The sequence below is a fragment of the Cnephaeus nilssonii genome (assembly GCF_951640355.1).
Source record: "Cnephaeus nilssonii genome assembly, chromosome: 16".
In the NCBI taxonomy this organism is placed as follows: domain Eukaryota; kingdom Metazoa; phylum Chordata; class Mammalia; order Chiroptera; family Vespertilionidae; genus Cnephaeus; species Cnephaeus nilssonii.
In genome coordinates, this window is record NC_137087.1 from 36526185 (window position 1) to 36553035 (window position 26851).

General features: G+C 43.7%; 1 protein-coding gene across 4 annotated transcripts in view; it reads right to left on the minus strand.

Annotated features, from left to right (window-relative positions):
* SLC16A12 (solute carrier family 16 member 12) overlaps positions 1-22715 on the minus strand; it is a 60344-nt gene extending 37629 nt beyond the window's left edge. Inside the window, exons 1-2 of one of the 4 annotated variants that reach the window (XM_079793145.1) lie at positions 22621-22715; positions 660-745 (exon numbers count right to left, since the gene is read on the minus strand). The gene's annotated coding sequence lies outside the window, so the exon portion shown is untranslated. The remainder of the gene's footprint in view (positions 1-659; positions 746-22620) is intronic. The other 3 variants (XM_079793143.1, XM_079793142.1, XM_079793144.1) reach the window with 3 other exon arrangements.
* Between the last annotated feature and the right edge of the window lie 4136 nt (positions 22716-26851).

The following is a 26851-nucleotide window of genomic DNA, read 5'->3' on the forward strand; positions in this document are numbered from 1 at the left end:
ACCTGCATCCCAACATGTGTAGATAAGAACCAGGGGTTTGTAGAGCACTAGAAGAGACCCTAGGAATCAACCAGGGCATGAGTGCATGCGCAACTGGCACCTACTGGCCACTTACTAGTAAACACAGCTTACCAGCATATTTTGTTTGGGCCTCCAGGGTGATTTTTTTTTATTTTCTAGAAATTAGAATCAGTTTCCATATTTCAAAATCAGATAACTTCATATTAAAATCCAGATTGCTTGCTTTGCTTTAAAAATCTGGAGATTCTGACAAGCCAATTCTGCCTGGCAGCAATGCTTAGCCTCTACACTTACTACCCGACTGGCCCCCAATATCGTTCAAGACCCTCAGCGAAGTGCCTCACAGAGGCAACACAGTAAGTTGAACCAGCAGTGAGATGAGAACAGAGACTAGTGGGCCCTTTGCCACACAACCCTGGAGACACAAAGTTTGGCCATTCTCCAGAGGTTGTCCAACTTGCCAACCAACACCTTCGTCCCTGATGCTCAGAGCACTCTAGTCATATACGCTACAGAGCAATGTTTTAACACGGAGCCTGGTCCATCTGCATGGAGCCCAGGCATTCAGATCCGTCAGGGGTGGAGGGATGGAGAGAGAGAACCCTCATGGTTCTAAGCTTATAACCCCCTCTACTCACTGGATAGGAAGTAAATTTTCAGGGCTGTAGCTGAATGTCAGGGAGCTCTAGCACTGGATCCCCAGGAGGTCCTGAGCCTCTGTGAGCTGCGGAGGGAGGAGAAGTGATTTTATTAAGAGCATGTGGTTCTTAATTAAAGAGGACCTTTTCTAACAAGATGTAAACTAACATGTTCCTATTGAGGTCAGAATTGTATTTTATGTATGCATGTTAACTATGTAGTTATTTCCCCAAATTTGTATAAGGGCACATAGACTACCCAAGGATAAAGATAGATGCAGGTACAATCTTTATGTTATCTACTTCTGTACTATTTGAAATGTTCAAAAGAAATAAGTATTACCATTATAACCAGTAAAAAAAAAAAGTGACATTTCTAGTTCAAGTGATTGAATTTATTACATTAGCTCTGATCTCTCATTTATATATGATTGGATAAAGTATAATTACTGACAAGGGAAGTTGTTTCAGATATATAGTTCTTGAACAAATTAAGTTGTACAAGTATTATGGTCTATATCAAACATATATAATATGTAAAATATCCTCAAAACATCTGGAACATTATATTTTAAAAGGTTAAGATATAAAAATGAAAGACTAAGGCAAAGGTATAAAATGGAACTACAAAGGATGTTAACACTGATAAAATCAATCCACTTCCTATTGGGGAGGGAACCACAAAAGTTGGCCTTAAGAATTATAGCACATACACTACAAAGGGAACCCCAGCTGATTGCATAATCTGTAATGTCTGTAAGGCAGACAATTTTTCCTAACCATAATAACAGTGAGCACTTACATAGTGCATGCCATACATATGCCTGGCACCATTCATTAAATCTTCTCAACAGTGATCCCAGGGAGTGCTCGAAACTGAGCAGACAATGGGGACATGGAGGCACACTGGAGTTAATGACTCAGAAGGTCACACAGGTATTTAAACCCTGTCTGGAGGACTGGCTCCAGGGTTTCTACAAATTCAGTTTGAGACTGGAACTCAGAGCAACTTCTAACTGCTACAGTACCTCCTCAGTCAATCAGAGGGAGAACTGTGGTGTAAGACTCACATCCTCAATAGCGTTCTTACAGCAGGCACAGTGACACGTTTTGGAGGGCTTTTTAGACAGCACTGTAGATGTAAAGTTAGATGGATGCAGCACTGTTGACGGGACCACATCACTCCACTGCTTAAAACCCTCCAATGGTTTCCTCAGCGCCCTGGGAATGCCACCTAACCTCCTTTACCATCTACAAGGCCTTGAATGATCTGACCCCCTTCAAATCTTCAAATATCAACCTCTTGACCACTCTTCTCCTCAGTCATGGTAGACAGCTTCCCAAGCCTTCTTTCTGTTCTCTAAGTAAACATGCCAAACTTGGTTCTGCCTCAGGGCCTCTGTGCTGGTTCTAGGAATGCCCTCCCCTCCCCCATCTTCACACAGCTGGCTCCTTATTGTGTCTCAGACTTGGGGGTCAAACCTTTCTTCCTAAGAGCTTCCTTCCCCACCATAATAATTTATGATTGTTGTGGGGTCAAACCCTGGAGTCAAAAATAAGACCACCAGAGGCTGCTAATTGATTAAAAAAAGCAGGCAAGGATTTATTGAAAACTGGCCAGGACGGCCGCGAGGGCACCACACGCAGGTGGCCACCCTCACGACCGCGCCATCCTAGGTGTAGGCAGTCCTTTTAAAGGTCTAAACCACAAGAATTTCCCTTTGTTCTAAATTCTAAATACATTGGAATGTGGATCTATCTTGCAAAAGCAGATTGTACAAAAGCAGGACTGAGCAGGGTTAATAATCTCTAAAGGTAGTCAACTCCTGGAGCCACTGAGTCAGTGGGCATCAATCTCCTGTGGTTCTGGTCCACAGGCACAGGAAAATGACCTTTGTGAGTTTCCAGGTCTCAATCTGGAGCTGAGGTAACTACCCTATTGTTTAAGCAAGTGAGTGAGTGCAGAAGCCAGAATAGCAGGGTTAAAATTTAAACAGCAGTTTTTACACTCTCTATTAAATTAGTCTGTTTCATTTTCTTTGTAGCACATTTGTCACCATTTGAAGTTGTCTCGTTTATTATTTGCTTATGGTCTGTCTTCACCACAAAGCTGTCAGCTCCATGAGAGAGGGAATCTAGCCTCTCTTCTTTACCACTGGACTCCCAGCACCTAGAACATGCCTCACCTACAGCAGGCCCCCAATAAATATTCACTGAGACTGAAAAAATAACTGCCTCATAAACTGCAGACCATTTGATCCTCACCATGTGGCTTTGAATGTCAGTTCTGTAGGTTAGTTACTCACCAGGCCCAGATTCAAAACTGCTTGAAAGCCCTGCCTCAGTCTAGGGAGCATTCAACCTGCACAACCACCATTTGATGCTGGAATTCAGCCAAGAGGGATGCCCACAGAAATATTCCCGATACACTGCGCTTTAGATCCCGTATACACTCTCCAGCCAACAGGCACTGCTCCTGAGCAGAATTCAGTCGCTTGCCCAGGAGTTTGCAGCATTTCAGAGCTGTGCACTAGAAGGCCATCAAAAATGTGTCAAGTGGCCCTGGCTGGTTTGGCTCAGTGGATAGAGCGTCAGCCTGCAGACTGAAGGGTCCCAGGTTCGATTCCGATCAAGGGCATGTGCCTTGGTTGTGGGGACGTCCCCAGTGGGGGGGTGTGCAGGAGGCAGCTGATCGATGTTTCTGACTCTCTGTCCCTCTCCCTTCTTCTCTGTGGAAAATCAATAAAATATATATTTTTTAAAAATGTGTCAAGTGTCTCGAGCCCTTGGGATGATAGGAGCAAATAAACATCAGTCGTCTTGGCTGAAGATTTGCCAGGCATCAATAAAGTCAATGCCCCTTCAATCAGGAGCGTGCAGTGAAGTTTCCAGCCGCCATATCTGGTTGCCATAGACTGAGGCCAACACGATGCTTATAACTATTAATTTGGCAGAGGATCAAGAATTCCCTGACTTCCTATCAACTAGGCTCCATCTGTTCAAAGAAGCCAGCTGTCAGCTTTCTCTTATGTCTTTCTCAAAGACTGAACAGATGAGGAGCAACAGTGCAGGGCAAAGCGTGTAGGAAACCTGTGCTCTACTTACAATCAAAACTGCAATCTGAGGTCAAGGGCAGGGGCTCCTATTTGGGAATAAGCACCTCGTCAACAAACACTTAGTTCATTTCTCTCTGGTGAATGTCTTTAAAAGCAACCCTGTGTTGTTCAAAACATCAGGCAGCAAAGAAGATAAGGCAACCTGCTCTTCGTATAACAAATCTTATTAAATTATAAATACATCAAACGTATCACATAACAGACTTTTACTTTTTTTAAAATATAGTTTTATTGATTTCAGAGAGGAAGGGGGGAAGAGAGAAATAGAAACATCAATGATGAGAGAGAATCATTGATTGGCTGCCTCCTGCATGCCTCCTACTGGGGATCGAGCCCACAACCCAGGCATGTGCCCTTGATGACCTGTGTGAGAAAACTGAGCACCAAAAAGAAGTGTTTCAGTCCGCAGGTAAATGCTCTATCTAGTGAGCCAAAACAGCTATGGCCAGACTTTTACTTTTTTAATATTACTTTCCTTTGACATGAAATATGCCATATGAGATTGGTAGGTTCTTGATTCATCTCATTATGTAAATGTAGACTTGCTTGATTTGAAAAAGATTTTAAAAATAAGGTGGTGACCTGCTTGGGCAAAAAAACAACAACAACTGACAACTAGCATAATGCTATGTAATCCATAATTGCTATCCCAGTCCCGCTAAGAATTCTATAAAGTCCCTGTAAAATCCATTAGCCTGTGAAGGCCTCTCTTAATGGCTCACTGCCTCCTCTGTGCCCAGATTCAGAATGATGAAGTGGATAAAACATGGAGTGAGCATGCATCAGGGGGACAGAGAGGAGGGACTGTCCATGTGCCTAAAGAAAAAAGAGATACGAACAGGTAAATCACAGACAGTGACCTGAAAATGACCACAGGGCCAGGTGGGTCAGGAGGGGTGGATGTATTCAGAGCGATTGTAGAAGGCAAGCCCACGATCAGACTGAGAAGGATGGGAAGGAAAAGTGTTCGCAGTGGAGTCTGCAATTGTCCCCATACGATTTGGGCTACTAAACACTGCCCTGACTAGGGGCTACAGCAATGGAAACAATGGCAGCCCCTACGAGGCTGTGGAGGATGACAAGATGACATGATACAAGGCTGTGAGTCAGGAAGGAAGGTGACAAAAAGCCAGAACCCTAAGTTATCTTCTTCTTCTTCTTCTTCTTCTTCTTCTTCTTCTTCTTCTTCTTCTTCTTCTTCTTCTTCTTCTTCTTCTTCTTCTTCTTCTTCTTCTTCTTTTAATTTCAGAGAAGAAGAGAGAGGGAGAGAGAGAATCACCGATGGGCTGCCTACCACATGCCTCCCACTGGGGATCAAGCCTGCAACCCAGGCATGTGCCCTGACTAGAAATCAAACCATGACTTCCTGGTTCATAGGTCGACGCTCAACCACTGAGCCACAGGGGCCAGGCTACCCACTGCTTCTTTTGTGAGAGGTCTGTGTGAGAAAACTGAGCACCAAAAAGAAGTGTTGAGATGTAATGAACGACAGTGTCTCGTCAGATGTAATATGATTAAGAAATGGAATTACTCTTGTGCCTCCCCAATAACAATCTGTCCTCAGCTTCAACTCCTTCCATCTCTCGGAGGCCCCAAATTTAGTCATCAGATCTTTCTCACATCAGCATAAAACCTGCACAAGTCCTAACAACTCGAGCCCAGACTGTTCCAACCATCTCTTTGACTTTATTTCAAATTCTTGGCTTTCAAAGTAGGCAGCCAGAATCATCATGTCAAAACAAAACAAAACAGAGCTCCCACACAAGGTCACTGATCATTGATTAAAAGAGTCAATCACGTATAAAAAGACCCTTAACTAATGCCTTTCCTTATCACCTGTTCACTCTCTTTACCCTTCAAAAGCAAACATATTTTGTAGCCCACCCTTTCAGTCTACACACGATCAAATACGGTAACTAAAAAAAAAAAAAAAAAAAAAAGAAGAGTGCATTATATTATTGTAAACTGGACAACCTTTTTTTCATAAAGGTAGTACTTTGCTCCATGAAAGGACTTCTCTCAGCTCTTTCTGCATCGGTATATATGCAATCCTGACTGCTTTTTAACCTGGCATTGATGCTTGCTGTGAGCCTTAAGACTGTTTGGAAAATTACAGAATATACACTGAGTGGCCAGAATATTATGACAACCCCATCAGTACTTCGTTGGGCCACCTTTTGCCTTCAATACTGCGGCGATTCTTCTTGGCATTGACTCCACCAGATGTTGAAAGGTGATGCGAGGAATCTGACACCAGGCCTGATGAATAGTGTTGGAAGATGCCCGTTGCCTTCACTCGCAGAAAGAGGTGGACAAGGAGTCCGGAAGGCTGGTCAACCTTGATTGCTCTGGCAAGGTTCAGAGCCATACACCCACTGTTTAGTTGAGACAAAGGGAGCTGAAGCAACTTCCACCTTTTCTGTAAACCCTTGCTGATGGGCTATCATCGAACTGTTCCTGGAAACTGCCTGCCTAAGGGCTATGGGTGTATCCCAAACCTGAATAAAAGGGATGGCAAGGCCAGAGCAAAGCGGAGTCCTCTCTTGGGCTTCCGCCTGGCCCCCAATTCCCAAATTAATATTTTCTTGTCTAGTCTCTTTCATTTGTGTGCGGCCTCCTCCAGAGCCCGAACCCTGAACCTGAACCCTGAACCCCACACGGAACGTGGGGGGTTACACTCGAAACTGGCAGCCCAACTTGGGGCACTCGCAACTGGAGCCCAGTGTGGGGGGATCATACTCGCAGAATAGCACTGTCCAGTTCTGTGAGATTTGATGGTTGTGGAACCAGCTGCCTGATGGCTCTTTTAACTTCGTCCCACAAATGCTCAATTGGATTGAGATCTGGTGATTGTGGGGGCCACCTAAGCAAGGTAAAGTCTCCCTCATGTTCCTGAAACCACTCCTGCACAATATGAGCACCGTGGCATGGTGCATCGTCTTTTTGGAAGAAGCCATCTCCATTGGGATACGCCATCAACATGATAGGATGAACTTGGTCAGCAATGATACTTAGTATGTTGTGCTATTCAGACGTTGTTCCACACAAATTAAAGGGCCCAGATCATGCTAGGAAAACATGCCCCAAACCATAACACTGCCCCACCAGCTTGAAGGGTTGTACTCATGCATGTGGGGTGCATGCTTTCATGCTGTTTCTGCGAATTTCTCACTCTGCCATCTGCATGATGCAACTGGAAACGTGATTCATCGGACCACATGACTTTTTTCCAATGCTCGACTGTCCAATCCTTGTGTTCCTGTGCGAACTGGAGATGTTTTATCTTGGTAACTGCAGACAAAGGTGTTAGAACAGGCCTTCGGTTTCCATATCCCATACGATGCAGTGCACGGCTAATTTGCCTACAAATGTCAGGTGGTCATAATAATCTGGCCACTCGGTGTGTAAGTTCACAGAATAGGAAGAAAGTACCCCTTCCCTTTCCTGTATAATCAACTAAGATGACCAGCCATAACCTTACGGAGTAAACAGACCCAAAGAGATTTCTTTGTGCTAAAAATCGAAATAGAGGAAGAAAGCAGACTAATCCACCAAAAAGCCGCATGCTGGTTATAATAGTCACTGCAGTCTAATCCACTGCCAAGGAGCCCTGGGTCTGCTTCCCTGGACATTGGCAGCTGGGCCTCAAACGCTGCAGTATCCATGGACAGCCTCAGCCCGAGTGTGGCAACGTGACGAGGGCAGCATCAAGTCCCAAATCAACAGCCAGGGACAAAGAGGAGATACCCTCAACCTCAGAACTGATAGAGCTTGATTTTGAGATTCAAATCTTCTTAATTACATATTACACATGCTAAATGCAGAAAAAAAGAGAGAACAGAGCAAAAAGACAATAAAAAAAATCATGTACATCCTGTCACCCAATAAGCACTCATTTTATTTGTAGTCAATCCTTTAGACAATCTTTTCTGTACTGTATGTATATAGAAATGCATCTTTGAAGAACCAAAACTGAGACTTCACACCTTTTCCAATAGCTATTATAAAAAACAAAAGCAAAAAACCCCCAGAAAATAACAAGTGTTAGCAAGGATGCAAAGAAATTGGAATGCTTGTACATTGCTGGTGGGAATGTAAAATGGTGCAGCCTCTACAGAATGGCAGTTCCTCAAAAAATAAAATTACTATATGATCCAGTAATTCCACTTCTTGGTTTATACCCCAAAGAAGTGAAAACCAGAACTTGAACAGCCATTTGCAAATCCAGGGTCATAGCAGCATTATATACAAGAGCCAAAAGGTAGAAGCAACTCAAGTGTCCAGGTGAATGATAAACAAAATGTGGTATTACATAATGGAATAGTCAGCCTTTAAAAAGTAAGGAAATTATGACACATTACAACATGGATGAACCTCGAAGACATAATGTTAAGTGAAATAATACAGTCACAAAGGGGAAAACATTGTATAATTCCACTTGTGTGAGGTGCCTAGAGTAGTCAAATTCATAGGGACAGAAAGTAGACTTGCCAGGGGTTAGGGGGAGGGGGAATGGGGACTCAAGTTCAGTGAGTGTGGAATTTCAGTTTGAAAAGATTAAAAAGTTTTGGAGATAGATGGTGGTGATGTTTGTACAACAATGTGAATAGACTTAATGTCACAGGATTGTACTCTTAAAAATGGTTAGAATGGTAAATTTTACATTATATATATTTTGCCACAATTTAAAAAATAAAACTGTAATCACTCTCTCTGTAATTTACTCTTTTCACTTAATTTGATACCATGCACATTAATAAATGTACTTTGATAATTCTAATGGCTGCAAAGTATTTGATTGTATGAAGTACTGTAATAGATTTTACAAATCCTCTGTTGTTGGGCAGTTAGGTTGCCTCTGATTCAATCATGTGACATGTCAGGCCAGACTACATTCCTGATGATCCTTCGTTTGGACTCACTATGTTCATTCGCAAATGTTCTGAAAATCTTGTACTGAATATTTTGCAATCAGAGAACCTCTACTTCCTCACCATTAAAAATATTTATTAACTACTTTCTGCTGTCATATATTAATAATTAATGACAAATGTAATGATTAATACTTAATGTAAAATATTAAGTATTTCTACACTGTTAAACCTACTTTGGTGGAAAGAAGTTTAGAAATGTTACCAATTGAACCTGACACCGTGGGCAGTATTCAAATTATTTGACAAGCGGCTGATAGAGGCCCCAATCACTCAGAGGGGAGGCCGACTGAACAGATTCATTATGACAACCCAAGGCCACCTCTTCAGTACTTACAGCCTGTGAGGACTCCAGGTCCCTCCAGTGGGACAGGTTGGGAATGCTAAGACCCTGGGTTGGCCTGCTGTCTCCTGGCTCAATGCAGCACCTTAATACACAGGAGAAGGCAGGAGCTCCTGGCACATGCAAAGAAGCTCCAGGGATCACATCCTTAATACCTATTAATTTTGTTAAAGATTTGAGAGAGAGAGGAACATTGATTTGTTGTTCCACTTACTACTATTTATGCATTCATTGATTGATTCTTATATGTGCCCTGTCCGGGGATTGAACCCACAACCTTGGCATATGGGGACAATGCTTTAACCAACTGCACTACCTGGGCAGGGCCCTGAATACTCATTAATTTGCTAAAAAAAAAAAAAAAAAAAAAAACAGTCAGCAGGGCACCAAAGAATGAACAGAATAGTAAGAATCAGAAGGCTCTCTTCCCTGCCAGCAGCCTGCATTTTCTCTCTCCAAAATTACCAGTTTTGCCTCACTTTGCAGGCCTAGCAAAGTTCTGGCTGTTGAAATTGCAGATAAGGGCAGTCACAAATGCTTCTTATCCCCACTTTCCCACGTGGTTTCCCAGGTCCCAGATCCTCAGCTTGTTATTCTAGTGACCTCATCAGAGTCACACTGCAGAAAGGCAGGCCTGCGAGGACTGCTCCCTGCGGACAGATGGCTTCCTGGGGAGCTCCCAGCTCTACACCCCACTATGGAATCCACTAGCCCGGGTGGGGGGTCGTACACCACACTAAGTCGTAGTAACTGCAGAAAGTCATCGCCATCAGTACAAGGGCGGACAGGATTTTTCACAATGCTTTATTTTCCATTAAATAGCAAACTAGAATGAAATAAACCAGATGCTACCTCGGAGAACTAATAATACTTTATAATTGTGGTTATTGGGCAAATTAAGGCAACAGACCAAGCAGAATGCCAGAAATAAGCTCCCTCTACTTATAAATATAGTATCCTCGCTTACCCAGAAGTCACGTATCCAGAACTATTAACTAACACAATTGAAATTTTGTGCAGTTTATTCACAGGGACAGACCAATGGGTCTGACATGTTTACTTTTACTTTAGAGATCATTCTAATTGGCTTAGTTATTTGTTTCTTAACAAATGTGAACTCCGGGAGTTTTGTTCACTGATGTCTCCTGCAACAAGGACAGAACCTACGTATCTGTGGAAGGTGAGAGAATGAGCCTTTACACGGTCTCTCAATTGGGCTATGGCCCAGCCCCCTCTCTTAAATCACAACTCAACACCTAAGCCCCCAAAGACAAAAGACATTTGACTTCGCGACCCTAGTTTAAATGCTGTGGCAGACCATTTACTTGTACATGGATACTCTAAATAACTGGTAAGATGTCTTGTAGGGATATCAATATTCTCTCTGTGATCTTGTGTCCACTGGGAATCTGCTTAGCAAACACCGATTTTCCCCTGCCAAGATAAACATCTTATTTCCTACTAGGTTGTCAACGCCTTCAGACTTATTAGGGCAAACTGACTGAATTGAGCTGGAAAAAGACCTTTTCGCTCATTGCCTAGCCTTCACCATTTGAAGGCTCTCCGACTTGAACTCCACCTGGACAGGAGTAGTTGAGTAATTGTTTTGATCCCCTCATATTACCGGGCATGTTGTAGGAACTAAGTGACCTTGTCATTTCCCAATGGAACTGCAGCACTTCTTTTGGATTAACATCCTGTTCAAGTTACAACAGTTTTGTGGCCAATCTGATATTTCTAATAAGGGCCAGAAATCCACTAAATCCATGATAGGCAAACTGTTCTTGCCAAGGTCTAATTAAAAAAAAAAAAAAATCAGCCTAGCCAGCATGACTCAGTGGTTGAGCATCAACCTATGAACCAAGTGGTCACAGTTGGATTCCAGGTCAGGGCACATGCCAGGATTGTGGGCCCGATCCCCAGTAGAGGGTGTGCAGGAGGCAGCCGATCAATGATTCTCTTTCATCACTGATGTTTCTATCTCTCTCTCCCTCTCCCTTCTTCTCTGAAATCAATAAAAACATATTTTTAAAAATTCAAATGTTTAAGAGCCATATTTCATTTTTTAAATAAAAATAAAAATAGCTCTTTGAGTCCTATTGGGGAAAGGGGAGGTCAGAGACGTACATTCTTATAAACTAGAACACCAGCTTTATCAAACAGAAGACTGTCGGTACTTTTTTCATCAGGAAGTTTCTGTCCAGGCATCTTTGGGAAATAGCCATGAGGGGCAGTTGGGCAGTTCTCTGATCTTTTATATTTATATAGCACTTTACCATCCCCAAAGTGGATTATCAGGCATTCTCTAGTCTCCAAGCAACTCCTCAAAAGACTGATTACCAAATGCCTCAATCCCAAAATAACATAAATTGTAAATTATCCCACTGACTAAAAACAGCTTTTCGAGAAAAAAGGAAGAGTTAAGAAACACTAGCATATTAAATATATATATATATAGCCAATCACACCTTATCTCAGAAATGTTAAAGTGAGGAGATAAAATAGTACACCTTAGATTTGGAGAAACTGAGACTAGACTCTTCTCATTTTGCAGCAACTTGCCCAAAGTCAGTCCAAAGCTGTACCTGCAGAACTAGGGCCTGGGCATCTTCATGTCTTTCACAAAACAGTGGCTGGGCACCAACAAGTTTGGGCACTGGCAAAACAGAGATGAGCAAGGGGCAGCCCCTGGGCCTCCTCCCAACCTCTGCAGGGAGGGGCTCTGTTCTCTGCTTGGGCAGACAGGTAGGAGCCAGGGCAAAAGCCAAAGTGGCACAAACAGCTCTCCCTTCCCCAGAGGCTTGGCTGCCTGGACATTCTTGCTGCTAAATGGGGGAGTGTCCCAGTTCCCAGAGCCCAGCATGCCATGAACCTCACCCAGGTAGGTCCCGGAGAGAACAGCACATTCCTGACCGCAGCCTTTGCCCTCACAGCTGTCCAGTCTGGCCGGAGACAGGCATACCTGAGGTTTCCTCCAGCGAGTTTTACATGCAGAGAAGGTGATCTGGGAACACACCCATCAAACTGTTGGCCCTGTACGCCTGAGGTATGGGGGCAGATGGGGGGAGCAGAATGCCCTTTATTCCCTCTGTAATCTGAATTATTTTAGAGATAATTTTGAAAATTCAAACCTGGGAAAGGAAACCAAATAAAGATCATGCAATTTGAACGTAGAAAGATTGGGGTTGAAATCTAGGCTTTCCCATTGACTGGTTGTGTGACCAGGTAGAAGTAGCCTCCCAGGCCTCCATGTTCTACTTGCTTCACAGGAGCTGTTCTGGGGTCCTCCCCCAAATAATTTAGTTCCTGCCACAGCACTCTCTCCACCTTCTCACAGTCCTGGTCACACTGTGGGGTCAGTCTGTCCATGGGCCCCTCCAAGGAAGGGGTGGTCACTCTCTTTGGCTTTCTTTCACCTATTATCATACCTGACACATTAGTGTTTTCTGGAGGGGAAAAAATAAATACATCGTAGGGGAACGCACTGAGATGCAATGTGGCTCCAGCAGCAAATGCATCTGGGAAATGTTGAACTCAACTCTCCGTAGCCTCAGGCTTGGTGGACTATAACCATCATGCCCTGGGAAGGCGGTTCATGAAAGTACAGAGTGTGACAACTGCCTGATGTTATCTGCTAACTTGGGAATGCATTGTTCTTTCTGGTGGTCCAACTGACTACCCACCATTGGTTTTACTATTAATCCCATACAAAAAGAAACCCTGTCCTGGGAGGGCTGTGGATACCTCCTGGCCGGTCACCACTGGGAGCGGCTACATTGCCCGTGTATGTAAGTTTCTCCTATTAAAGCTCTTATGGCCCAGCCGGCCTGGCTCAGTGGTTGAGCGTGGACCTATGAACCAGGAGGTCATGGTTTGATTCCTGGTCAGGGAACATCCCAGGTTTCAGGCTCCATCCCCAGTGGGGGACGTGCAGGAGGCAGCTGATCAACGATTCTCTCTCATCATTGATGTTTCTATCTCTCTTCCCTCTCCCTTCCTCTCTGAAATTAGTAAAAAAAAATATTAACAAAAAAATAAAGCTCTTACGAATATGAATAAGCTATATGTCAGTTCTCCGGAATGGGTCCTGAATTTAGACTTTTGGGGCTTTTCCCCAACATAAATAAAAAATGAAAATAAATAAAATCATATGGAAAGGTATATAGGCAGAGGACATAAATAAACACCATTTAGTATATCGTATACACTATGGTCATGACTAAGACCTTTTTAAAGTCTGTTTCAGAATAGTGGCAGTTTCTTCCTCTAACTTTCCATTGCTACATAGCTGCATTCACCAATATGTCATGTGGGGGGTGGGAAGAGACGGGGAGAAGTATTTTAGGAATTGTTGAAAAAATTACATGAGAAGTGGAGTCACATGAATGAAAGTCTTTCTACTTCCACCACTACGCCAAAACAAATACTCCAGATTCATCCTTCCTCAGTAAAAAAAAAAAAAAAAGAGCACCTCCCACTTCATTTTTCCCATCAATTTACTCAAAGCTTGTCTTAGGAGTATAGCAGAGGCCCCAGTGTGAGGGCCAGAGCTATGAATAAAAAGCAGATGTGTCTGAAAGATGGGTCATCAGGGAGTCTATCTGCACGCAGACTGAGAGCCGTAACTCACCCTACGGGGAGATGAATCAAAAAGCAGTTTCATTTCTCCCCAGGACTGTAGGAGCTAATGGGGAGTAACTGACATGGGCTGGATTTCCTCAAATTCCAGGACAGGATGAGCCACAGAAACACTGCTTTTATTACAATTGCGAGGGGGCCTGGGAAAAGTAAATTGCATCAGAACAGTTCAGATTTTCTGGAAATATTTTATGACCCCAAGCATATATGAAACACCATAGAATAGGAAAACGCGTCATCTCAAAGGAACACTCCACGTGTGTTCTCAACCACTCAAAAACCTTTCGTGAACACACCAGTCAATACCATCTAAAAAGTTCAATACCTAGCTATTCTCCTTTCGGGAAACGATCATAAGGGTAGAACCCAAAATATGGAAGAAGTTCACTTCACAAAGATGTTCAAAGCAGGGCAGTTTACAACTTGGTGACTTCATTGCCTGAAAGGTCTCTTGACCACTAAACCTCAATGCAATACAAATCCAGCCTGGACTTCTACATTAAGTAGAAACAATATATTCAAGAACCTTTACATTTGTAGATCCCTCTACAATTTCAAAAGCACAAATATGCCAAGAAAACACCCTTATATTTGAAGAAATAAAGGAATAGTGGGAAGAAAAGCATCATGTTGTAAAAGTACATATACACCTGTGTTTTGCAAATCCTTCGTGCAGTGAGCCCTGAACTAGTTAGCTAAAGATAATCTGTGGCAAATAACAGAGCAACTGTCAGAGGCCCCATAGCCAGCTGCCACTACTCAGTCACATAGGCCAAAGAAATGGAACCCTTGGGTGAAACTGAGCCCACTCCTGATCTCTGTCCCTACCCTTGAGCCTTATGTTCCAGATCTCAGCTTACTTGAGATCAGAAATAAAGTATTTATTTTAATATGATGTGTTTTTAGTGAGCAATAAAGAGAATGCATTTAAGCCTGTAGCAAGTGCCTAGAACAGGTAAGTGTTCAGTAAATGGAAGTTGTTACTCTTATTATTATAGTTGTTGTTAAAATTATTATTACTAAGAGAATAAATGCCATTTGTATAGCTCCTTAAAGTGTTTTCAAGTCCCACAACGGTCCTATAACAGAAAACAGAGGCTCACAGAAATTGGTAATTTGTCCAAGTTCGTACTGCCAGCAAATGCTGAAGTCGAGGACTTGACCACTAACGGAGGATCTTTTCCCTTGACAAGGCTAAAATCTCCTCATAATGGCCTCAGCCTTCTCTTGGAAATCAACATCCAGTCCATCCCCAATGTCAATCAAGGATTACAGAAATCCTGTCCCCCTGCCAGTCATGGACTGAGTTAAGGAAAAGGCAGTAGCCCAATCCTTGCCAACAACTTGAGGGAGAGTCTTTTGGGAGCTTCTTGGAAAGGTTTCCTCACTACTGAGGAGACATGAAGACTTGGCTTTGCCCCTTCCAATGGGTGTGGCCTTTCTCAGTGTGACCTGACCCTTCAAATTACTACGGTAGTCATCCTGGAACCATGATGTGAATCAGGTAGAGAATAAAACTAACTCATGGCAGGGACAGAGTCAAGAGAATCACAGAGAAGCACAGTCAGAGCCCAGACCTCCTGCTCCTGAACTTTCTACCACGTCAAGGAATTCTTCTCCTGACTAGTGAAGCCAGTCCAGGTTGGAGTTTCTGTTCCTTACACCCCACTGATACATTATCTACACATGCCACTTACCTATCACACCCAGACACATAGTCTATCCCTATGCAGTAGCGCCATGTCTTCACATGTGAGGCTTTCTAAGGTTATACCAGATCTAAATTTGATTTCCTGAAATCCAAGAGGGGCAGGAGAGAAAAGGAGACACTGGTATGCACAGCTGTACAAAAGGAACACATACTGCTGGTTCCCATCACATGGCTAACTACAGAAGCAAAGCCACCACACTGATTCCCAACTGATGTTTCCAGCCCCTCTCCCACGATCCCCACCCCCCACAAATGACAACAAACTCTACATCTAGAAGCCTGATGACCTTCAGCTGCCTCTCTCTACCCAGACAGTGCTGTATTGTGAACTACCCGGAGAAAAGAAAGAGGAGGGAGAAGGAAGAGGAAGAGGAGATTTCATCAGAGTATGTAGTCTTTTCTTCCCAGGATAAAGCATCCAAAGTTACTGGTGAAATATGTTGTTTTGCAATTGATACCTTAAGCTTTTTTTTTTTTTTCCTAAAAAGTGACAGTACAAAATATAAGCTATTCAACTGTTCTTTGATAATGACAATGAGTGATTTTTATTGCATGCCAGATATCAGCTAATCTTTTGTATCTCTCCCTAAGCCAGAAGCGGGGAACCTTTTTTCTGCCAAGGTCCATTTGGAGATTTATAACATCACTCAAGGCCATACAAAATTATCAACTTAAAAGTTAGCCTGCTGCCCTGGCCAGTTTGGCTCAGTGGATAGAGCGTCGGTCTGCAGACTGAAGGGTCCCGGGTTCGATTCTGGTCAAGTGCATGTGCCTTGGTTTCGGGCACATCCCCAGGGGGGAAAGGGGCGGAGGCAGCTGGTTGATGTTTCTCTCTCATCGATGTTTCTGACTCTCTGTCCTCTCCCTTCCTCTCTGTAAAAAATCAATAAAATATATATATTTTTAAAAGTTAGCCTGCTATATCTGGTCAAACATTTAATTAACTCACACCTAATGCCTTGACAGGGCTAGACTAAATGACTTCTTGGGCTTTATACAGCCCACGGGCTAGACATTCCCAACCCCTGACTAAGTCCATCACATATTTGAGTTTGCAGCTTTCTAAAGTCCAGACCAGTCCTTAGGGCTTCTGGGCACCATTCCAATCAGTTCAGTCAACACCTACTCAACATCTCTGCTGATCTCAGCCTCAACCTTGACCTTGTCATGTCCCATAATCTTCACCTCCAATCCACTTCAGTCACGTATTCCCAAAGTCACACCATCAACCTATCATCACTGATGCCAACATTCACTTCTAAAATCTAGGGTTGTTGTGAGAATTAAGTATCCCTTTCTAACTTCAACTTTCTATCTCTACAAATCTCCAACTTTTCAACTAGTTTTCAATCTCCTTGAGCCCTTAGGCTCCTTGCTCCTACATTTTCTCTCATATCATCAACTTTTCTTTTAATTATTATTTGTTTTAAATTTTATGGTTGAAAGTATTACATATGTCCCCTTTTTTCTCCCATTGACCCCTTATAGCCCACCTCCTCCCCCTACCCCAGACCTCCACCACCCTATTGTCTGTGTCCATGGGTTATGCATATAGGCATACAAGTTCTTTGGTTGATCTCTTCCCACCCACGTACCCACCCACATATCATCAACTTTTCCTGCTCTCATTTCTTCTTCTTAGAGGCTAGAGCTCATGATCCATCACATCAATTTCTCTTTTTCTGGCACCCCCACTCCTTCCAAGTCACCAATCCGCAATTCCCCATCAATGCAAACATCCAAACATTTCCACTCCTGTAACTGGCAAGGCAAGTTTTGCTAGAGGAAATCTCTCAACCTTGCAGATTAATGATGCAACATAATTATCATTTCCAACACAGACTAAGATCTTGGAGTGACTCAGCAATTCCATGTTGTACCTGTCCTATGCACCCAATGGTTACTCAGAATCCTAAGTGACCTATGTACCCTTCATTTCCAGCAGTACAGCATAATGGTAAACAGCTTTGCATCCTGGTTTTGCCTCTTAGTCACTGTATAACCTCAGGCAAGATACTTATTTCCTCAATATTTCAGCTGTCTCATTTGTAAAGTTAGAATAATAATTTCATCTTCCCAGAGTTGTTTTTTTTTAAAGAAATTCATGAGTTAACATATTTAAAGTAATTTTAATAATGCTTATAACATAGAAAGTGTCCAAAATATGTTAGTTGCTATTTCATAGAGAGAACGGGCTGTTGTATGGACTTTCCTCCATTTTCTTTCCTTCCACTATTTCTCCAGTTTATTCATATCTGCATGCATCCTCATCTCTTTTCTGCCTATCTCAATGATAGACATGCCCTTCTGTATTTCATTTCTCTGTAAATATCCCCTCTCCTCTTTTCTATATTTTGAACCTAGACCTTTTCACTGACTAAAGAGAACCCAAATCTCCCATCTTGAAAGCAGAAAGGAAGAAAGTGAGTTAGAAAAGAAGGGAAGAGAAGGAAAGACAAGGGAAGAAAACCCTCTTCAGCCTCTCCAGATACCACCAATTACTTTCTTCCCCCTTGTAAAGCCAGCCTCTTAAGGACCTGTGCTCACTGAATTTACCTACTGTGGACATTTCATATAAATAGAATCATACAATATGTGGCCCTTTGTATCTGACTTCTCTCACTTAGCATAATGTTTTCATGGTTTACCCATGTTGTAGCATGTGTCGATATTGTTTTTTTTAATATGGCTTACTTTTATGAGCTTATATGGCCATCAACTTAGTTTTCATAGAAACAGCATTCTCTGTTTGCCATTCACATTACATCCGTAGTATTTAATGAAATTGCACAATTACAATACAAGTACTACTAGAGTAAGTAGGACTATGACCAAGCACTAGTGTCAGTGTGCACCTGAGCTGATAAAAAGCAAAGTACACCATTGTATTACGATGATAGTTATTTGCCACAGAGGTCTATGCTCTGAGCAAAGACAAGGATGTGTTTCAGAGGGAAAGGAGAGGGTTGGTTAACCCAATGAGTCGTCTTAGTGTTGGTCAATACTCCATTTCCCAGGACGGAAGGGTATGCCTGCTGAGGCTGTAGAGATGACAAGTGTCTATTATACAACCCTACACATCCTCCACTGGTCCCCACAAGGAGGTCTTCTATGTCTTCAAAAAGAAGCATCGATGTGTTCCCATACAGACAGGTGTACCCTTCTGCCCCATCCTCCCCATAAAAGCTGCACCATCCTCCCCATCTTTCCAGGAGCAGCTCAGAAAGTCTTCCCTAAGCCTTGACTCCTCGAAGTGCCTGCATGCTCTCTCTCCTTCCTTTTAACTTCCAAAGCACTTGTCTGTCTCACGGCGGCTTTACCAAGCATTATGACCAGTTACAGAATGTCTTTTCTTTCTACCAGGGTGTTAGTTGAATCAGAGGCAGGTCTGTGCCCTGATATCCCGACAGCCACCAACGCAGGAAAAGAGGTGCTCACAGCACAATCTTTACACGAATCTTTAATAAGAAGTTCAATAAGTATTTTGTAAGTAAATAATGAGCGAGCATATTAGTTCAGTACTTAATTGATGGGTGCATAACTTTCTACCTGGCTACAGCAACTCCATTCATCAACGAGTGGTAAAAGAACTGGGGATATGGATCCCAGAGCAAAGTGGGGGGCAAATGAAGAAAATCAACTGCTCTGGGTGCCTGGCATCAATCACAAATCATGACGCCCCTCCAGGGGTTTAACAGAGATCACTTTCTAATGAGACGCTGAGATAATGACACTTCCTGATGTCCTTCGATGTAGAACAAATTGAAAACAGAGAGACAATCCTTGTCCTCAAAATCTCCCTACGTCTTTAAATGTGGATTTGTTGGGGTTTTTTTTCCCCTCAATTAAAGTAGGATCCCACTTTAATGGATGAGTTTTTAGATAAACTAGAAAGGTATTTGTAAGCATAGCTTCCAAACAGACGATTTTTAAAAGCAAAGCAACTGGTTAGGTAAGGAATGCATAAACAACCCCCAAAGCTGCACTGAGTACTTTTTTTTGGCTGTATACAACTGAAAAACTGCCAAGTTCATTTTGATAAGCCTTTGTTAAAAACAATAAACATGCCTGAGCTTGCAAACCATGCCATTTTGAAGAAAAAGCAATTGAGAGAATTGGAAAAGGCGTAAAACTGCAAAGGCTGATTAAAAAGAAAAGCCTCTGTGGTAACGGACTTACCAGTAAGTCACAACGGTGATGTGGAGGGAAATGGAAGACAATGTAAGGTGAGGCCAGATAAAAGCAGAACACCATCTTCCTAAATAAATAAGCTGCATCTCACAATTACAATTACCATCTGCAACACTAAGGTGGGGGCACAACTACGAAAACTAATTTTCCCATGCTTCATTAAGTTTAATGTCACCACAGTGATGTCCCTGCACTAAAGGAAACAAAAATCTCAGGGACTTTGAATGAACACACATAAAATAACCAAATGTGGGGATTAGTATTTATACAGTAGAATGTCAGTTCATAAAAGTCAAATTAACTTCATCTGAATTTGCTTCTTTGTTTTCGGTGATTATAAAACCAGCAGAATCAAAGGATTGGAAGGAAGATAATTTGGAACATTTATGTTTGTCTCCCTACGTTAGCCAAAACTGACATTCTCTTCTATCAGCCAAATAAAATCCTGGAAAAATTCTAATGAATGAATTGTAACTTGAGCTCCACAGGGTCAACATTCTTTGTTTTGATCGTGACATATCCCAAATGCGCAGAACAGCACTAGTCACAGAGTAGGCACTCAAGGAATATCTGTTCAAATTGAACTAACTGTGAAAACATGAAAAAATGAGCAATACAATGCTAAAATGCTAAGTAAGTTGCTTTAAAATTCCTTTCTCAGCTGTGTTATAGGTCATGGTGTTAATCACAACACACAAATGGTCTGCATACAAACCACTTTTCTAAAGTCTTGGCTCCGAAGTCAAATCACACCTTTAACTAACCAATCATCACCATAGGGAGCTGAGAATCAGACCATGGAGAGAATGGGGTAAATTTAGTCCGCCTGTTGTGATTATGTTACTTCTCTTCTTCTGAAAGTTCACCTGGGATGTATCAGCAAATTCATTCTCATATAAGGAGAATGTAAGTATTATTTAAAATTAAGGGTTTCTGCCCTGCCAGTGTGGCTCAGTGGTTGAGCATTGACCCATGAACCAAGAGGTCACTGGTTGGTGCTCGCTTCGGCAGCACATATACTAAAATTGGAACGATACAGAGAAGATTAGCATGGCCCCTGCGCAAGAAAAAAAAAAAAAAGAGGTCACTGGTTGGATCCCAGTAGGGGGCATACAGGGGCAGCCTATTGATGATGTTTCGCTCTCATCAATGTTTCTCTCTATCCCTCTCACTTCCTCTCTGTCTAAAGACCAATAAAAACAAATTTTTAAAAAAATTAAGGGTTTTTTAGCTCAGCAGATAAACCATCGACCTACAGACTGAAGGGGCTCGGGTTTGATTCCAGTCAAGGGCAGGTACCTCAGTTGCAGGCTCCTGCTGTGGGGTCCTGGTCTGGGCACATGCAGGAGGCAACCAATAGATGTGTTTCTCTCACATCGATGTTTTCTTCGGTCTTTCCCCTCCCACTCTCTCTAAAAATCAATGGGGAAATATCCTCGGGTGAGGATTAAAAAAAAAAAAATTAAGCGGTTTTATTTTTTAAAATTGTATTACAAAGGTGGTTTGACTAAGTCAACTTCTCTCATCTATTTCAGAAGCCCACCAGTTAAGAAAAGATAGATAAATAAAAAAAATAAGAGGAAAATGATATGATTAGGTGATTCTAGTCAGGTAATTTTTTTGTTCAAAATGCCTGTTAGCAATATGCTTTGAAAACTGAACTCGGTGGGAAGAAGAAGGCCTGGATTCTGGTGCTGGTTCCATCACCATTTCACAGTCTGAGCTTAGCCAATCCTTGCCAACTGGCATCTGAACTTCCTGGGCTGTAAGGCGAGGATTTGAATAGATAATCTCTAAAAGCCTTTTCCATTTTCAAGATCCTGTGATTATAAGGGACCAAATGCAGGCACTTAATCTCTGCTCCTAATTTCCACCCTTGATTTCTTCAACAGACATATGTTGGGCACCTTGGAGGGGTCAGGCCCATTAGCCTAGTTTGTCATAACCTTTATGTGGGGGGGGGGGGGTGAGGTGGAGAGACAAACTATGCAGGGGCAGTTGGCGACTTTTAAAGCTAGTGGTCTGGGAAACCTGTGGAGATCTGTGTTTCTGAAGTTGGCAAGCCTGAAGACTTCCCTCCTGGGGGACGCTGGCTGTGCCACCAGAATGCCCAGGTCTCGGCAAAGGAACAACAGGGTGAACTAATTAGAGCCCCTTCGGAATGGAAGGCTTTATCCAGTGTGCTGGCAGTCCCGTTGACTCAACATTAAAAAAAAAAAAAGTTACAAGAAGTTCAGAATGCTGAGCTGTGAAAACGGCAGGCCAACCCAATAGCCCCAGGACTCGATTCGTGCCCCGCAACTTGGCCACGAACACTTTTCTCTGAGTCCGCACGGGACGTGTCATTGCTTTTCTCTGAGGACAAGAAGCCACTGGAAAATTTAACTTCAGTCCATTAAAGATGTGGAAGGCCGCTGTGCTTTTTAGTACACCGCGCACGAGAAATAAGCATTATCAGCTGAGGCAGAAGGGAGATTTAAAAAAAAAAAAAAAAACACACACTGAAAAGACCATCCCGAAGACAGGCGGTTCCTATCGCGCGGAGAAGTCTGCACTGAGAACCACGGGAGACGGGATCAAAGCCGCCCCTCTCTCCAGCCCGCTGCGCGGACACGGCCGGAGCGCCAACCCCGACGGGCAGGCGGCACGTGTCTCTCCGGACCCAGCGGGCGCTCCGAGGGGCCCGGGTTGGGGTGGCGGGTTCCCGCCGCCTGGCTGGGCGCTGGGACAGCGGGGAGCGAACGGAGCGCCCTCCACCAGCTCCACCAAACCCAGCCCTAAACCCCGCCGCCCGCCGCCCAGGATGTCCGCCTCGCTGGAGCCACTGCGCCCTCAGCACCGCCGAGCCGCGGCGCGGGGAGAGGGTAAAACCAGCGGCTCCCGGGCCCTCGCGCTGGAGGGGGCCGCGGGGCACTGCGTCCGGGGCGCCCGCGGGCCGGGCACCGGCGCCGCGCAGCGCGCCCAGAGCGCGTAGGTCCCTCGCCCCCTGCCCCTCACCCCGGCCTTGAGCCCGGCCTCGCCGCGTCCTCACCTCGCGTGGACCGCTGCAGCCCCGGCGGTGGCGCACGGACATGCCTCCAGGACGCACCCGCCGCGCCGCGTCCTTGGGCGGTGGCCCCTTCCCGGGCCCCAGGCGCTGCGGTCCGCGCTTCCGAGGGGCGGGGAGCGCGAGGGGCGGAGGCGCCCGCGGGGCTGGTGTTGGGGCCGGCAGGCAGCGCTCGGGGAGAAGAGCGTGGCGGGGGGGAAATCCCGGGGCTCAGCCCCCCACTCCGCCGTGGACTCTCTGCCGGGCGGGCGAATGGGGTTTCTCCCTGGGATCCGCTCTACACCGTGCGACTTGGCGAGGGGTGAGGGGCGCGGGGGAGGAGGGCCGCCTCGCGGTTATGTAATGAATGGGCTCGCCGTGTCCCGAGCCAGCTCGCTCCGGGACGGCCGGACCCTCCCCACGAACAGTCACCCGTGCCCCTGACCTAAGCGAGCGGAGGGGACCTGGTGTTCTCGGGAAGAACTTTCCCCTGAGTCAGAGAGCACCCTCTCGAGAGAGAATTCGAGGGCTCCCTTAGAAGTACGTGCGTCGGGACTCTGCCAGCCAGCCCTTTCCATTTCACAGCACAGGAAACCGAGGCCCCAGAGTGTTCGTTAAAAGCACTGTCTCTTCAGTGTTTGAGCCTCGGCCTTTGAACCAGCAGGTTACGGTTGGATTCCTGGACAGGACACTGCTCGTAGCCAATCAATGATTCTCTCTCATCACTGATGTTTCTATCTCTCTCTCCCTCTCCCTTCCTCTTTGAAATCAATTTTTTTTAAAAAAAACGTTGCCTTTAAGTCCGCTGTCTCTTAAGTCCGCTGTCTCACTGGCCTGAACAAGGAGCTGCCTGAGTCTGCCAAGGGGTACCCCATAGAAGGCAGGTGCCAGACTCATCCTTGCTACTCAACAGCACCGCCATCATTTGGGAGCTTGCTGGACATGCAGCATCTCAGGCCCAGTCTCAGAATCTCTAGCCCATCATTTGCCTTGTAACAAGAATCCCTAGGTTATTTCGTTGGTCATCCATCAAAGTATCAAAATGAGTTCGACTTTCTGGAAAATCTGACCAGGGAACTAGAAAGGTACTGTGCAGAGGCCACACAATACTTGAGGGTATTTTTATTGATTTCAGAGAAGAAAGGAGAGAGAGATAGAAATATCAATGGTGAGAGAGAATCATTGATCCGCTGCCTCCTGCACATCCCACACTGGGGATCGAGCCCATAACCCGGGCATGTGCCCTGCCTGACCTGGAATCAAACTGTGATCAGGGAGCCACACCGGCAGGGCCCTGAGGGTATTTTTTAAATAGACGAATGCAGTGCAATCCTTCCTCACTTTACCCTCTGGCTATTTTGTCTTTTCTCCTTCACTCAGTTTCCTGCTCTTTATAAATCTGGATTTAAGTCCTATTTTGCACTTAAAAACACTCTGGGTTACATCTAAAGAATGATTAGTGAATCTATGTCTAAAACACACAAAAGAAGGAGCACATACAGCTTGTAAAAGAATTCATTAGCATTGAAAATGGACTTATAAACGTAGAGGCAGGGTTGAGCCCTGAGCCCTCATCTGTGAAGGTCTTTAGGTTAAAGGCTTGAATACTTTTTCGGTTCAGAAAACACTTCTCTTAGTTAAACATTGTTTGGGGTGGCAAATAAGCCCTATTCTCCATTTAAATAATGTGGGACAACCAGTTGCTTTAAAACGTTTAGGATAATAGAAACCTTACAGCCTTCCTTCCGAATCACCACTTACAGAGACTCTAGCAAAGCCCAAAGCAAGTATTTTGTTTATCTCATTAAATGCTGTGTGTTTGGGTTTTATTCCTTGAGTGTTCAGATTTAGTTTGTCTGCTTCTGTCTCTGGCAGAATGATTCTCATCTTTTGAGAGTTGAGTAATTGTGGATTGTTGAGGAGGAGGAGGAGGAGGATAATGCTGATAGGCTGTGCCTGGGTCACTTCCACTTACCCTGTGGGGTTTCCCCTCAAGGCTGTTGAACAAGGTAATACCATGGGGGTGGGCAGTGTGGGGTGGAGGAAGGAAAGATGGAAAGAGAAAAGAAATCTCCTTTCTCTGAAGTCAGAGGGTTGAAGAGGCTGGAAAGGGGAGGAGAAAGCTCTTCTGCTTGCCCTAAAATTCAACAGGAAAGAAAAGAAAAATGCAGAATTTCTCCTACACACAGCTACCCAATAGATTTTCTACAGTGGTGGAAATGTTGCATCTTTTCAATGCTGTTTGTAGTTAGTTATCTTTAGAATAATTATTTGCGACATCCAAAAGGGCTATGAAAGGTAGCTATTTACATTTAAATTGTAATTAAAATTCAGTTTGTGTTTGTTTTTCAGTGCCCATCTGTTAAATTAACCACATTTCCAGTGCTCTATAACAACATGTGGCTAGCTAGCATCTACCATGCTAGATAGCATATAAAAACATTTATTTCATCACAGAAAGTTCTATTGGACAGCAGTCCTGGGAGGCGAGGATTTTGGTGAGAAGGTGAGCCCAGATATTCCAGCTTTTCTAAATCCTAATCAGAGTCTCACCTGTCCTATGGCAGGCAAAGGAATTGATCATTAAACCTAGATCTTAAGAGAGTCAAACTGGTATAATCCATAGAAAGTGCTGAATGCAATACCCTGCACAAAGTAAATGCACAAAAATCTTAATCAGTATGAGTATTAATAGTCATCTTACATTTAAAAAATAGTTGGGGGGCACGGCATTACAGTGCATCCTTTTTAGTTAAATAACCCTTTGCGGATGTGGTCAGCTGCTCTGGTACGTTCATACCATTCAGCTGTGCTCCAACCTCCTCCCCGAGGCTCTTCCCCCGCCCCCTCAGAGCTGGGCACCCCCTGTACTAGCCTGGAGGTACAGCACACTCAGTCAAATCCCAACCATTTTTATCCAATAAATAATAAACACGTTAATTGAAATAACATTGCGCCATGGTACCGGGGAATCCATTTTCAGATGTAATTCTCAGAAGCATGACACCATAGGGTACATCTACTGTGGAAGGAATTGTTTGTTCCTATTATTTGGTCAAACAAAGAAAAATGAGAACATTGGCTTCAAATAAGTAATATTTGGGGTGTGCCTGTCAGACTGGGGACAGAAACTTAAGGCTTTTGCCTAAATAGAACCTAAAGTTTGTTTTTGTGATGAATAAAAATTCTAAGGATAACTACAAACAGCATTAAAAAGATGTATTTTATTCTGCCAATTATATAAATTAGGGCAATACATAGAATGGGAAATAGTGAAAATTTCCCCTTCACACACACACACACACACAAAGATTTTTGTATAATCTTCTCAAACTCCCATCCTTCTGACTTTTTAAATAAGATCACATCATGAAGGCACTTTTCTTTATTGTCTTTCTTGGTCCCTTGAAAGATTTTGTAGAATGTTCTCTGCTCTCCTTTCTTAACCCATATCCTGATCCCCCATTGTCTGTGGCTAACACCTGCCTGTCAAAGGCTGTGCATTTCTGGTTCTGGCTTCTCTCTGAACTCCAATTCTTATCACCAGATCCCCAGGGAATATTGTCACTGTGATTCTCCATACCCCCCTCACTTCAAATGTTAACCAATCAGGAACTAAAGTTATCATTACAATCTACTCGTAGCTTACCCAAAACTTTCTAGTTTTTCCTCTTTGATATCTTTGGCTTGGTTTTTTGGTGCTAAAATTCTCTTGTTTAATATGACTTGAAACCATGGAATCATTTTAAATTATTTTAAACCATTTTCTTCTTCATGGTATAACTGAAACGCATAGAATTTAGAATTAAAAGATCTCAGTAAAAGATCCTGCTTTTGCCACTTCTTAGCAGCATGAACCCTTAGCAGCAATTTCTTAACCCTCCTAACTAAGCCTTGAGTTTCCATCTATAAAGTAAGATTAATAGTCCCATTCAAAAAATATGACTTGTGCAGCTACTCATCCCAGCCTCTGTGCTAATTAGGTTAGACGCTCACCCTCCACACTAATGGCATTTTGGACCTGATAATTATTTGTTGTGGGGCTGCCGTGGGCATTGTGGAATGTTTAGCAGCATCCCTAGTCTTTACCCTTAGATGCCAGTAGTACCCTCCTAGGCAAGACAATCACAATTGTCTTCAGACGTTGCCAAATGTCTCCACCTCTTGCTAGCTGAATAATCTTGGAAGAGGTATATAACTCAACATAAGATTCTTCACTTGCGAAATGAGCATAATA